At 42.6% G+C, this 15,915-nt stretch overlaps 1 pseudogene; it reads right to left on the bottom strand.

Moving 5' to 3' along the window:
* LOC126474120 (venom carboxylesterase-6-like) overlaps nucleotides 1-15,915 on the bottom strand; it is a 176,099-nt pseudogene that overhangs the window by 65,177 nt on the left and 95,007 nt on the right.

The following is a 15,915-nucleotide window of genomic DNA, read 5'->3' as shown; positions in this document are numbered from 1 at the left end:
TCTCCACTGAGAGTAAGAGGAGAAGAAGACAGCTATAGCAAAGGGAAAAGTCGTACAACCTGTATGTTTACACTCCATCACAATACTGTGATACGATACCACTGGTATGTTTTAAGATTGCACATTGGAAGTCGCCTACTTGCTTGCATCAGTATTACGTTTGTTGTGTCTTGGTATATGATCAGGCTTTTCCCTGGATGATTTTGCTTTCGCTAGTTGCTGATCCACGAAATAGATACTTGAAATATTAGTTCGTGATTTTCTTTACGTCACATTCCTGTTGAAACGTGGCAATGTGCTGTGCACGAATGAACACACTTCAGATAAGCGACAGTTTTAAGAACTTCATGCGATAGCTAAGTTTGTGAGGTGGTTTCAGAAAGAAACACACTTGTTGAATGGGCAATGAGACTGAAGTTTATCTTAATATGTGACAATTACTGAGGCATAGACACAAATAGTTAACTGAGCAAAGCTTAGTGCAGGAAACAACACGACACTCATTGAACATGGTAAGTCAGCTGCAGTGCTCGCTCCTCCTATTTCGGTTTTTTGCCAATGGTCATTAAGACCAATTGGTTATGATTGTGCTTATTTTTGTGTGAGGTATCAAGTGTAAGTAAAGACTGAGTTCCGTAGTATCCAGTAATACAAGATCCTGGCCTTGTGCATTAAAAGACCCACATGACTGATGAGTGACGTGAATATGATCACGGTTGGGATTAGCCTGATTGAGACAGCAACCATTCGCAGTCGGTACCCGACAGCGGTCGTAAACCCATCTTAGAGGGGCATATCCGTCTGACCGCTATCTGTCTGGATTCTGGCACGCAAACTACGATTTTGCAATGTGTTTGTAATAAATTGCAAAAAAAGGAATCTGAGGCCAACGTGTCTCTAGAATATAATTGCTTTTGTCAGAGCTGCGTTGCATTGTTCACTAACATTGGAATTCCTTTCCAAAACCGTAGTTCTACATATATACTATGTCCAGAATCCACAGAGTGCCAAATAACGTACAAGCGTCTGAACTGCAGGTAAGGGCAGGTAATATTACAGGTCGAGAAAGTGTGGAGGCTGACTTCGCTGCTACCCCGCAGGTAAGTCACAGTGAGGACCTGCCACGCACCCACGTGAATCTACTGCTTACTATACCAGACAGCCCAAGGGGTCCTGTATGTTATACGTTAGGTTGTGTCTTATCGCAGAAGGGATGTTACAAAGTTGTACACCGGCCTCGGGGATGTTACAAAATGGTGCACCAGCCGGGAAACGAGTAAACAGAGATGCATCATGGAGTGGTACAACGTGCTTTACATGCTGGCTAGAAGCTTGTGAAAGAAATGCTACAAGAGATGGTCATTAAAGTGTGAGAGCAACATAAAAGATGACTAAATAGTCGTTACTGAATATGAATGCTATATAGAGTTTTTGGTCACTGTAATTTATGCAAAAAAATAAGTATTATAGTAAGTAATTGTAGCAGCGGAGTGGCTCAGTAGTTTCGCTTGCACGCTTACTACGTGGAGACAGTACTGGTCAAAAAGGGCTGCGTAGTAGCTTTGAATCGGGAGCGCACTGCGTAACAAAGAAGCGGGCGCCGCAGTGTGGAAAGCTTTGCTGGGGGCGCTGAATGGCCGCACACAGAGAAACGGTGACAGCGCTTGGTGGAAGCAGAAGACCAGCGGACAGCAGACCGCGCAAGGGTGGAGCAGGTGCAGAAGCACTGCGCAAAGAGGATGACGATAGCAGACCAACACAGAGAGCACAGCAACCAAACAGTACGTGGAGAAGTCATCGAAAGCTAAGAAACCAAACTGTATACCAACTACTGAACAGCGTTCTAAGTTTAGGAAATAGAATGACTGAGCAGGATAAAAGTAGCATAGCAGGGAAAGCCAAGGGTGATGGTGATGAGACAGATAAATAGAGTAGTATAACGTGGGAATTAAACAGTAGAGATGTATTTAGCCCAGATCTGCATTCAATGAGAATTTTATTGACGGTTGACAGCAAAGTAGAGACCGAACAGACACTAAAATTGATTGAAGCAATCTCTGAAGGGGTTAAGGTTACTCCAGGCAGGTCAGAATCATCAGCAAGCCAGATGATTTTATCAGCACCAGGGGAAGAGAAAAATGTCTCCTTGCTGTCAATTCTTGCAACTTTGATGCAGTTTCGGGAAGAAATCACAATCATATTAAGCAAGCAAATGAACAACTAAGCTCCAGTATTGCATTGGAAGTGACGAGTTTGTGTGAGGAGGTGTAGAAAGAGATCACTGGGCAGTTCAGTCAGTGTAAGCTGCAGTTGGAGCAGCAAGTAGACATTAAACTACAACAAGTAGTAGTAGATAAAGTGGGTACTGATCTCGACCAAGTGATAAAGAAATGTGCTGAACGGCACAAGGGGGGGGGGGGAGTTAGATAAAGTAACCAAAGCATTCAGTGAGTATGCTAGTCCGTATCAGAACTTCACAACTGAGTTGGAAGGTAAACAGAGGATTTCGAAATGGAAATGAATACTGAAGTGGGTAATATAAGTGGTAAGACAAGGGCTGAACTAGACACTAGTTTTAAGATGTTTGTTAAGGATACGATTCAGGCGTTGGCCGCTAGTCGAGCAAAGTGTGACTCGTTTGAGAAACATCAAGAGGTCCATAATCCGCAGATGGACACTCGAATATTACAAAATGAGCAAACAATTGCTAAACTGGCCACAACTGCAGGTCAGATTTTGTCAAGCAATTCAGCAGAACCATCATTTATTCAGTGTCGTAAGTTTAGTACCTTTGAGCCTCGGGGAACCATTGATCCTAAAATATTCCTTAAGGAATTTGATGGGGTAGTGCCGGAGTACTGGACGGAAAAAGAGCGAATTTCATACTTAGTGCTTCACTTATGGGGTGACGCCTTTCAGTGGACTGATGAGGTGGCTATTGAGTGCAAAGATTTCACAGATTTTAAGAAATGGTTTTTAGAAGAATGTTGGTATGAGAAATTCAGCAGCCGGCCGTGGTGGCCGAGCGGTTCTAGTCGCTTCAGTCTGGAACCGCACAACCGCGACAGTCGCAGGTTCGAATCCTGCCTCGGGCATGGATGTGTGTGATGTCCTTAGGTTAGTTAGATTTTAAGTAGTTCTATGTTCTAGGGGACCGATGACCTCAGATGTTAAGTCCCATAGTGCTCAGAGCCATTTGAACCATTTTGAGAAATTCAGCAATAATTGTTAGAGGACTTTTCGGGAGGCAGGAAGTACCACGCAGAGTGTGGCATTATGAAACAGTTTTGTGATAGATGGTGGCGCTGCATAAAGCATGTAGTTGGTGCTATGGCGGTTGAGTTGTTTGCCACTGAGATAGAGCGGATGTTACCTTTTTATGTCGGGAAGAAACTGGTAGCAGCACCACGGGACAGCTATGAAAAATATTTGAGTTTCTTAGAAAGACTCGAGCATTTACATTTGCGCGGCAGTAATCAGCACAGCAGCCTTTGATGCGAGTAGATATACGACCGATAAGATTTGTTAGGAGAGGCGTTCGTGCCCAGAATGCGAGAGACAGGCGTAGGGAAGAGAGAGGAGCGAGTTTAAACTAAATAGTGTATGAGTGATGGGCCGACTAGAGGCAGCTCAAAGCAAGGGCCCCAATAGAAACAGGTGTTCACGTCCGAGTAGGCGACGGGGGAAAGTGAAAGGAAAGATCAAGGAAGCCGTAAGAGGCGGCCGTGACACTGGGCAAGGTGCACTGGAGGGGAGAGAGACAGCTGGTGCTGGCTGGACACAGGTGGCAGCAGATGTAAGTGTAGCGAATGTAGAAGGAGAGAGAGAGAGAGAGAAAGAGAGAAGAACGGTAGTTGGGGGTCCCTTGCACAGGAAAGAACGCGTGCAGCTGACGGGCAATCGGCAACGCCACGAACACGCCAGGGTTAATGGAAACACTGCGTTAAGTGCAGCAGGCGGTCGAACTACGAATAGCAGGACTGTGAGGAGATGACATCCAGACCGTCGGGCAATAAAAATAGTAACATCTCGTTTAGACAAAGAGTGTGGGAACTATGTAATTCAGGAGTAAATATGCAATCTGGCAGTACGGAGAGTAATGTTAATGTTGCAATAGGGGAACCCTTAGAGGAACGTGCCAGCAGTCGTGAGTGAGTGAGCAACGTTGCCTTTTAGTTCATATTTGATGGAGATAAGCAACATGGGCAACCTTTAAGGTTAAACGATGGAGAAGTTGAGCTCCTCGAAACTCGCGCTGAATGGGCAGAAGTTGAGTGTTGTGTGAACTCTCGCTTCACGACAGATTGCTTGAAGGTCCTTCGCGTAGGCCAGTATGTAAATTTCAATCCGGAAATGTTAAGAGTTATTCCAGAATTTGACCGACGAGAGACAATTGCCGATTTGTTAGTAGAGAAGGAAGCTATTTCCATGGTCGCAGATATTGAGCCTGTTGTCGAGGTGTAGGTTGGAGGAGTGATAAGTCATGTCTAAGTGGACAGCGGATCGGAAATTTCCGAAATTTCGGAAGAGTACTTTGCGAGTTTGTCAGAAAAAGAAGATGTGGCAGTGTGACAGTGTCCTCAGTGAAAATATTTGGTGCTACTGGAAAGTTGTCAAAGGCTAGTAGACAGGAAGTAGTAGAAGCCAGTGCAGTTAGGAAGACTAAAGGTAGAACATTCTCATTCTTTCTTCTCATTCCCAGTTTGAATGTAGAGTTATTAGTGGATGTGGATTTCCTGGATGTGTTTAAAGGTGAATAAATTTTGAAGACTGTGAGTTGAGATTTCAAGTAGGGGGTAGAAAACTAGTGGTCCCCTTTGTTAGGAGAAAGGAGGTATTTAATAGTCCTAAGGAGGCACAGTACATAGAAGAGTGGGGCGTTACAGCAGAGGTATAATTAGTAATGATACATAGCTTAAGTCGAGGTAAGGATGTGGTGGAGACTATTCAAGAAAAATACAAGAGAGGGTGTCATAGTTGGGGAGTTTGTCTGAACAACAGAAAAGGGAACTGATTGAAATTTGAAAACGGAATTGTTGAGTCTTTTCTGATGCACCGCTGAGGTACAGAATTTCGAGTGCAGTTTAGCTATTAAGTCTCATGAGGTCTATGCCCCCAAGACTTAGGTAATACCGTTTGCCCAGACAAAAGCAGTACAAGAAGAGATAGATGTTGTCATGGAGGGGGGTAATTGAAAGAGCAAGTAGTGAATATATCAATCCGTTGTTTGTAGTGCCCAAGAAGGATGGATGTGTGAGACTTGTCTTAGATGCGAGGTGACTGAATGCAATTGTGGAACGAGAGACCGATAGGCCTATATCGATAGACGAACTTTTCCGAAAGTTCCATGGAGTAAAATTTTTATCTTCCGTGGATGTGACCCGTGGATATTGGGGTATAAGGTTATCACAACAATCTAGGAAATATACAGCGTTCCTGCAGAAAGGAATCTGTTATCAATTTTGCATCTTGCCATTTGGTCTTAACATTTATGTGTGTGTCTTTGTAAGAGCCATGTACCAGGTGTTGAGACCTGAGCTAATGGACCAGCTTACTGCGTATGTCGACGATATATTAATAGCCACAGAGACGTGGGAACGGCATTGGGCATTACTCGAAAAAAGTATGAAACTTACAGTAAGTTTAGTAAGATAGATTGGCTGAAGGGAAAGATTAAATTCCTGGGGCATATCATGGATCAAACAGGAATACAACCAGAGAAGGAAAACTTAGGGCCGTCGAGGAGTTTCCTTGGCCAAAGACTAAGAAAGATTTGCGGGCTATGTATGGACTGTTTGGGTTCTATCAGCGTTTTGTGTCGTCACAAGAATTTAATAACCCAGCATTGAATGAGTTTTTGAAAAATAATGTGCTCTGGAAGTGGTCAGAGAAATGTGAGATGGCTTTTCAGGAACTGAAGATGCAAGTATTAACTAGCAAAATTCTGTATCATACAGATTTCAGTAAACCTTTCTACATGTCTTCAGATTCTTGTGGCTATGGCATTGGGGTAGAAATATTTCAGTAGGGAGAAAAGGACGGAGAACCCAGCCATCAAACCATCATATTCGCTAGCAGTATGCTTACAGCATCTGAAATGACGTACAGTGTTGCAGAACAGTAAGCCCTAGTCGTATTGTAGGGTTTTCAGAAGTTTGAGGGTTATTTGTTCGGACGTCAAATAACAGTGCTTACTGACTATCGGTCGTTGAGCATTATGAAGAGATGTCGTTTGCGTAATACTAGACTGGGACGTTGGACGATGTATCTACAGCAGTTTGATACGGAAATTAAGTACATTAAAGGAAGGGATAAACTTATTGCAAATGCATTATCCAGAATGCCGGTAGGGGTAAAAGAGCTTGAGAAAAAGGGAAACTTTGATGGTTTGAGGGTGTTGATGATGAGAGGATCTACACATGAGGCCGTAATTAGGCGAGTGTGTAAGAATATAAGAAGAAAGCAGGATCAGAACTAACATTTAAGATTGATAAGCAAATTTGATGATCAAAGCAACATCGCAACGTGAAAATATTTTATAAAACTCAAGGGGCTTTGTTTAGGAGGAGGAGAGAGGATCAGGAGGCTTGGAAATCTGTTTTCCGAAGCAATTTGTAGATGAATTAATAGACATAGTGCACGAAAGTTACGGACATTATGGGGCACGAAAGCGCATTGCATAGTTACAAAAAGTGGTAATATTTGAGAACATGTGGCGCAGTGTGCAGAGACGAGTCGAAGCTTCTGATCAATGTCAAAAGATGAAAGCAGTTACAGTCCCCATTCAAGGTTTGCGACAGAATGTGAGAGTAGACGGACCACGAGAATTAATAGCAGTGGACTTGTTTTGACCTCTGCCAGTATACAGGGGTTTGTAGTGTTAGATGTGTTTGCGAAACACGTATTGTTGTGCCCAATCAGGAAGGCGAATGTCAGGATATTGACTGAAAAACTGTAAAAAAATTATTTTGTCAGACAATGTTCCTCTGTTTACATCCCAAAAGTTTACAGAAATGCTGGAGCGACATGGACTGAGACATGTAAGAAGGGAAATATGGCCATATTTCCCTTAAGGGAACTCCAGTGAGCGGCTTATGAAGGAGTTGATCCCGTTATGTAGGACTTATTGTCACAGGAGAAACCCAACCTGGGTAAATTGTAAATTTTGAAGAGATAATCATGTATGGTATGAAGCAACAGGTTTTGCACCATGTGAATTAATGTTTGTTCATAAGCCAACGAATGGTATTGGGGGTGAAGTAGTTTTTCCGGTGAGCAAAGTTCTAGCTAAAGATGAAATAGAAAAGTTGGCCAGAGAAAGAATGCGTCGACGGCCAGCTGAAAGAAAGAAAAGATATGATGCTAGGCCTCAGGGAACTGTGAATTTGGTACTGGTCAAGATCAAAGAGCGATTGAAAAAGGTTTCCCAAGAGACAAAGAAATTTCTGCTAGTGTATGGCTCATTTTTGGTGGAGAGTTCACCACATATTAATGGCTATCCTGGTTCGAAACGAGTTTTTGTACTGCAGAATGTAACAGAATTGAAGAGGTACGTGAGTGGAGAGAACGATAGCGTAGGGAGTCTCTCAGTCTTGGAGAGACATCACAGTTTGCGACTGTGCGCACCTCATCAGTCTGAAGCAGTTCTTCCTCTCTGTGCTTCAATCTCTTCTACTAACCATTTGTCTATCAAGGATTCTTCACAGGAGGGTAAAAGGAGGGAGGAGAAAGAGTCTGAATCGAGAGAAGTAATTGTCGAAATGGAAAGTAACAGAATTTACCTGCGGTAAAGGAGAATTTAAAGAAAAGATTTAAAGTTTAGGATGAAGGAAGATATAGTACTATAACAAAGCACTGCTGGTATGGGAGACAAATTGAAAGTAGAGAGCAAAGATGAGGAATAATAATTAGAGCCCACAGAAAGCACTAACTGTTAAACAAGCACTACGTTTAAGTTTTCCTGTAGTACTAGTTATGTGAGCAAGACGCTATGATGCAGCTGTAAGACGTGAAAGTAGATTCCTGTAAGATGTGTGGAATGGACTGAGCAGCCATGAGATCCAGAGACACATTAGAATAGTCTTGTACATATATTAGGTATATTAAAGTGATGCAAAAATTCCAGAGTACAAGAGAGTAGCTGAAAGTGCGCTTCTGCTAGACATACAAAAGTAATATGCCAATGTAAAAGTTGTGAATAAAGGGGTAGTATATAAGATAAAGTAACAGATATAAACGGCCGGCCGGTGTGACCGAGCGGTTTTAGGCGCTTCAGTCTGGAACCGAGGGACCGCTATGGTCGCAGGTTCGAATCCGGCCTCGGGCATGGATCTGTGTGATGTCCTTAGGGTAGTTACGTTTAAGTAGTTCTAAGTTGTAGGGGACTGATGACCTCAGATGTTGAGTCCTATAGTGCTCAGAGCCATTTGAGCCATTTGAACAGATAAGTCTAAGAGATGGCATGAATGCTGCTGAGGCCTCAAATCAGTAAGTTTGTAAGTTCACAGCTGGTGTGATAGGCAACCAAAGACAATAATTGGAAACTGGAGTCGTAAAATGGTAATAGTCATAGTGCAGATGTACTGTCTGTATAGTATTTAGTAAGAAAGTTCTTGGTGTCTAGTATTTAAGTGAAATCAGTATTATGTGGGATGGAAATTGGTGTCTTGGCAGGAGAAATGAGAATCAGTAGTATTAAGCTTAATCATCGAATTAGAAGACTGAAGGTGTACCAAATGAGAAATGAAGAAGTAAAAGTTTGAAATTGGGTAATTGTAAAGGCATAATTTTAAAGCACTACAGAGTTAACATATCTATGTATACTGTTTCTGAAACAGGCAAGCTTATTTTACACAAAAAAAATGCAGGCAGGGTGGAACGTAGCAATGTGCTGTGCTCGAATGAACACACTTCAGATAAGTAATAGTTTTCAGAACTTCATTTGACATCTAAGAATATGAGGTGGCTTTAGAAAGAAACCCGGTTGTTGTGCGGGAAATGAAACTCAAGCTCTAGCCTTCTCAATTAAGTGAGCGCCGGTTAGAATGCAGTGGTATCACTGACAGACTGACCACCAGAGCGGAGGTGGCGTGCCGAAGGGTCACGGTAAGTGCCGTATCGGGCGCGGTAGGCCAGCACGGTGACTTGCAAGAACGTGAAGGCTGAAGGACACTGAAAAGCCAGGAGTAGTTCGTTGGAAAGAACATTGAATTAGAGCAGAGGGCCAGAGTAAAACTTGTAGAAGAGTGTAAATCGAAAGCGTGTATGAGCAGAAAGCAACTGGAAAATTAAATGGTAAAATGTGTCTGTTTTAAGGGAAGAGATGGTAGCTGATGTCTCAAACGGTTTAGTGGGGGAGAAGGGCAGACAGCACGCCATTGTTCAGGACTAACAGTTCGACCGTGGAGCAGTACGGATGGCCCGCAGTTGCGCTCCCACAAGATTTCCAACTAATCTTCGGTTTTTGGCTAAATCTGAATAAGAACACGACAAAGTAACATTCGCGTAGGTGGTGAAGTTATTTTGACTGTGAATGAATGTTTATCTTAATATGTGACAATTACTGAGGCATAGACACATATAGTTAACTGAGCAAAGCTTATTGCGTGCAACAACAGCACGACAGTCATTGAACATGGTAAGTCAGCTGCAGTGCTCGCTCCTCCTATGTTTGTTTTCTGCCAACGATCATTATGGCCAACTGGTTATGATCATGCTTATTTTTATGTGGGGTATCAAGTCTACGTAAAGACTGAGTTCTGTGGCATCTAGTAACACAAGATCCTGGCATTGTGCATTAAAAGACCTATGTGGAAGCTGAGTGAATTGTACTAAGGGGAGTTAGAATGGAAAAAAAATGTTTTTCACATTTTTGGGTTTTTATCTCGTTATAAAACTTGTAATTTTTCGAATAAAATGATATATATATATCACTTATAAATTCACATTGGAAGTATTTTCTTAATATAATCTACAGTAGTTGAAAATGTTAAAATTTTTATATGAATTACTTCAAGATCTAATAAAATCGGTGTTTTTTATGTATAAGGCTGTGGTTTGCTGTGTTATGAAGGTTAAATTACGTGTTTGTATTGGTAATGCTGTCAAAAACAATATCTTATCGTTTCATAGTATAAACACGCGTTGTATGTCGAAGTGCTAAAGTTTTTACGAGGAAAAGTGATGAATTGATTGGTAGATCTCTCGAAAAATAAAGTACGACGCCAAAATGAAGTGTTTTTAAGGAATGTGGGTTTCATAGTAATAAATTTTCGAATAAAGGGAAGCATTGTTTTCAACATGTGGTTTGTGAAGTTACAGGCAATGAAATACAGCCAGACTTGTCAGTATCAACAGAAACACCCATTAGTGCTTCGAACATTAAAATAAAACGTTGTGAGACACAGTTTTCTCAAAACGAAAGTGATGTAAATGGTAGGTTAGATTATATTCTGATAGATTTACACGTCCTAACAAGGGTATTAGGTGAATGTGTGTGTTGTAAAATATGTGAAGGGCCAGTTAGTTTACATGAAGTCAGTGAGGTATCAAGTGGACTAACCAGGAAACTTATTATTAATCATGCCAGTTGCAAATACACTCATTCATTTTGGAATTCTGATAAGTTTGAAGATAATTGTTAGAAGTAAATGTTAGATGTTTTTATGGATTGATAGCTATTGGCAGAGGACACACTGCAGCAGAAAAAATGTGTGCCATGATGAATATGCCACTCCCACCTTGTAAAAATCGACAAGTATGCACGATTTATTAGAGCTGCTGTGGAATCTGTTGCACGTGAGTCAATGACGGGTGGTGCAAACGAAGCTGTTGAAATAAATGATGATATGACTGATATACCAGTAGCTTCTGATGGCACTTGGTAGGAGTACGGCTACAGTTCTAGGAATTCTGTTGCTACAGTGACCAGTGTGAATACTGGAAAGGTAATAGATTTCCAGATTTTAACCAAACGTTGTTATAACTGAAAATCAGGGAATGAAGAAGGGCATATCTGTGGGAGAAATTTTGAAGGAGCAACTGCTGCTATAGAGGCCTCCGCAGCTATTGAAATTTTTAGTCGATCTATGAACGACATGGGAATGTGTTACACTAAGTTCTTAGGTGATGGAGACTCAAAAGCATATAAAAGTGTAGTAGCCGCTCAGCTTTATGGTGAGAAGATTATCACAAAACTGGAATGTGTTGGTCATGTCCAAAAGAGGATGGGCACCAGGCTGAGGAAGCTGAAACAAAGTTTCACAGACAAGAATCTTTCTGATGGGAAAGCCATAAGAGACAGTCTGAGAGACAAAATGATTAATGAACTACAGCAGTATTATGGGTTGGCCATTAGAAATAATACTGAGGATTTGTTGAAAATGACGCAGGCAGTGGGGGCTACCTTCTTTCACACACTGTCAACTGACGGAAAACCAGTACACCACCTTTGCCCTCCTGGACCTGATTAGTGATGCAATTATACCAATGCCCAGTCCTCAAACAGTTCTACAGCCATAAATATTCCATCCAAGCAGCAGTCATGGATATCATAAAACCTATTTACAGAGACCTGGCAAATTCTGAATTACTGAAGAAGCGTCTGTACGATCAGACTCAAAATCCCGATAAGTCGGTCAATAATCTTGTATGGACTCGCTGACCAAAAAATGTTTTTGTTCGAAAGGAGACACTAAACCGGGAGGAGGGGGGGGGGGGGCAGTGGTGCTGTTATTGCTTTTAACGATGGAAAGATTGGTAGGGTGAAAGTGCTACAACACATGGGAATTAATTGTGGAGCAAACTGCATCAGAGAACTTGAACCGATGGAGAAGGTTCGCATTGACAAACCAGCACATTTGGCCACAGAAAAAACAAGAAAAAACTTGTAAAAAGATCAAGAGGTTGATATATACAGTATGATGCAGGGTACTTCTGAGTGACTAAAAATAAAAAAAATAAACATCTATTAATTGAGTTACAGTCTTTTCAAACTTCAGAATCAGTTCCTGAAAGTTTACATTTTCTGTTGCATTTTTCCCTAAATCTCAGAAACCACTTCGAGTAGAGTATCCAAATTTTCAGGGAATAATACCATACATATCCCGTGTCTACTGAACTAAACGAAGACCATAGCGTTATGTATAATTAACATCATTTAGGATAACGGGCAAAAAAGTACACAAAATTTTAACGGTTTAGTTAAAAAAAAAATTATTTCCGAAAGCAGTCGCTGAAATGCAATTATTACTCTTCGGTAGACTCACAACACACAGTTTAATGTCGTGTAAGAGTTTCATGTCAGTGACTACAGTGATTCCTGAAATACAGGGAAGCCAAGTCAAAAAATTCGACATTGTCGGGATAGGGCGTTTCAACTCCCATTAATACACTCCTGGAAATGGAAAAAAGAACACATTGACACCGGTGTGTCAGACCCACCATACTTGCTCCGGACACTGCGAGAGGGCTGTACAAGCAATGATCACACGCACGGCACAGCGGACACACCAGGAACCGCGGTGTTGGCCGTCGAATGGCGCTAGCTGCGCAGCATTTGTGCACCGCCGCCGTCAGTGTCAGCCAGTTTGCCGTGGCATACGGAGCTCCATCGCAGTCTTTAACACTGGTAGCATGCTGCGACAGCGTGGACGTGAACCGTATGTGCAGTTGACGGACTTTAAGCGAGGGCGTATAGTGGGCATGCGGGAGGCCGGGTGGACGTACCGCCGAATTGCTCAACACGTGGGGCGTGAGGTCTCCACAGTACATCGATGTTGTCGCCAGTGGTCGGCGGAAGGTGCACGTGCCCGTCGACCTGGGACCGGACCGCAGCGACGCACAGATGCACACCAAGACCGTAGGATCCTACGCAGTGCCGTAGGGGACCGCACCGCCACTTCCCAGCAAATTAGGGACACTGTTGCTCCTGGGGTATCGGCGAGGACCATTCGCAACCGTCTCCATGAAGCTGGGCTACGGTCCCGCACACCGTTACGCCGTCTTCCGCTCACGCCCCAACATCGTGCAGCCCGCCTCCAGTGGCGTCGCGACAGGCGTGAATGGAGGGACGAATGGAGACGTGTCGTCTTCAGCGATGAGAGTCGCTTCTGCCTTGGTGCCAATGATGGTCGTATGCGTGTTTGGCGCCGTGCAGGTGAGCGCCACAATCAGGACTGCATACGACCGAGGCACACAGGGCCAACACCCGGCATCATGGTGTGGGGAGCGATCTCCTACACTGGCCGTACACCACTGGTGATCGTCGAGGGGACACTGAATAGTGCACGGTACATCCAAACCGTCATCGAACCCATCGTTCTACCATTCCTAGACCGGCAAGGGAACTTGCTGTTCCAACAGGACAATGCACGTCCGCATGGATCCCGTGCCACCCAACGTGCTCTAGAATGTGTAAGTCAACTACCCTGGCCAGCAAGATCTCCGGATCTGTCCCCCATTGAGCATGTTTGGGACTGGATGAAGCGTCGTCTCACGCGGTCTGCACGTCCAGCACGAACGCTGGTCCAACTGAGGCGCCAGGTGGAAATGGCATGGCAAGCCGTTCCACAGGACTACATCCAGCATCTCTACGATCGTCTCCATGGGAGAATAGCAGCCTGCATTGCTGCGAAAGGTGGATATATACTGTACTAGTGCCGACATTGTGCATGCTCTGTTGCCTGTGTCTATGTGCCTGTGGTTCTGTCAGTGTGATCATGTGATGTATCTGACCCCAGGAATGTGTCAATAAAGTTTCCCCTTCCTGGGACAATGAATTCACGGTGTTCTTATTTCAATTTCCAGGAGTGTATGATCACAGTTGGGATTAGCCTGATTGAGACAACAGCCAAATGCAATCGGTATCCGACAGCAGTCCAGAATCCACAGGGTGCCAAATAACGTACGAGCGGCTGAACTGCAGGTAAGGGCAGGTAAGATTACAGGTCGAGAAAGTGCGGAGGCTTACTACGCTGCCACCCTGCAGGTAAGTCACAAAGAGGACCTGCCACGCACCACTGTAAATCTACCTCCTACTGTGCCAGACAGCCCAAGGGGTCCAGTACGTTATAAGTTAGGGTTTGTCATTCCACAAAGGGCATGTTACAGAGTGGTATATTCGCCTCGAGAATGTTACAAAATGGTGCATCGGCCTGGAAACAAGTAAACGGGCATCACGGAGTAGTACGGAGTGCTTCACAGGCAGGCTGAACGCTTATGAAAGTTTTTGATACTGAATCACGGTCCGTTGAATTTTCTCTAAAACCAAAAGTAATTACTGCAGATACAACAGCAGTAAATGAAGCTGTCGCGAAAAAGCCAAGAGCAGATGACTGTGCATCAACAAAAATTGATGTTATCAAAGGAGATGTTATAAAAAGGGTATCGTATATGAAAACAAAAGGACAATATTCTTTAAATTTAAAATCATGTACATTATGTGAAGTCCCATTGTAAATGAGAGGATACATCGTACATCGCGGTTGTCTCTGCTTTTGTCTGTAGCTTGTATTCTACGGCTCGTTACCAGTTCGAAATATCATTTCCGGAATTTTCGCACTTTACTTACGTAGCTTTTCTGGTACTCGTTCGCAATTCATCTATTCTAGTACCGTATTTCATAATCTTCATTTTTTCTTCCGTTGTTTCAGTTCCACTTTTGTAGAATGCGTCTCCATGATGTACACTTGCGAATAGTTTTTCTTAGTACAATGGCACTATTTTATTTCGTCAAATGGCTCTTTTTGAAGAGGGACTTCCATGATTCACCCACATTGGCTGATTTTTGATAAATTTGTATACGGCGGTGAACGTGGAAGAAGGATTCTAACACTGCTATCGGACTGCTGAGTGTTATCTCGTCGAGATCTTAGATATACGAATGAGGTTGTGGATGATGAGTATTAATTACAAGGTTTTGTATAGAAAATCATGCCGAATTGTACATTTATTACTAAAATAGTTTACTAACTGAACATCGCCGAAGGTAAAATGGTAAAGTAATAAAGAAGGCAGATTAGGATTTAGGTTAGTGACAGAATATGAAGGCATGTACTTCATTTCTAGCGAATCTGAACTTTTGCATTCCTCTGAGTTCGAAGAATTTCTTTGTATGTAGTACACATATGAGTTTCCGATAACATGAAAAGTGTCACCTGCTATGAACACGCATCCCTCATCCTTAGTGACTCCTATAAGCCATGGGACAGGCGTAAGAAGATCGAGATGCACGGGGAGCTTAACCAGGAATGTGTCCTTTCCCTCGCCTTCCACCACTGGTCGAAGTGGCATTAGGGGACTGAATCGCCATTCCTGGAAGAGAATTTGATGATATATTATTAAAAATGAGAGACACGGCGTAAGAAATATATCTAAAAATTTCATCGTAAGAAGTAACTAGGATGTCTTCCTTAGTAATTTTGTGTTGTTATTTATTCATCCAAATGCATTTACTATAACGATATATTCATGAGTTTTTATCCGGCGAGTGTAGACACAGCATGTTTTCTGTTACATTCAAACAGGCATCCTTCCCAAAAGTTTCTTTTCAAAAAAATAATATAACACTGAACATAGATTCTGCAGATGGAATAAGGACGTTAAAGATGACAATGGTGATAACAATAGAATTAATACTTAACGTACTGTGTTACTTTATCAGAATCAGTGGATTAGTACATTTTATTTTTTACTTTAGTTATTGAAAATGACATATAGTGCATTACATTTTACATTTACATATTTGAAGAAATCCCTACACATACACTGTAAGGTCGCCGTAGTTTTCATGTTCTTCCTCTTAGCTTTTTGTTTAAAAAGAAATTTAAAAATATATGTGCTACGAAGCAAAGACTTCCTTTCCTCTTGCTCCTACGTAAGACTGTGACGTTCTTAGGCAAACTCACATTTGAAATA

The sequence above is a fragment of the Schistocerca serialis genome, chromosome 4 (assembly GCF_023864345.2).
Source record: "Schistocerca serialis cubense isolate TAMUIC-IGC-003099 chromosome 4, iqSchSeri2.2, whole genome shotgun sequence".
NCBI classification, from domain to species: Eukaryota; Metazoa; Arthropoda; class Insecta; order Orthoptera; family Acrididae; genus Schistocerca; species Schistocerca serialis.
Note: the sequence above shows the minus strand (reverse complement) of the source record. Positions and strands in the feature narration are given on the sequence as shown.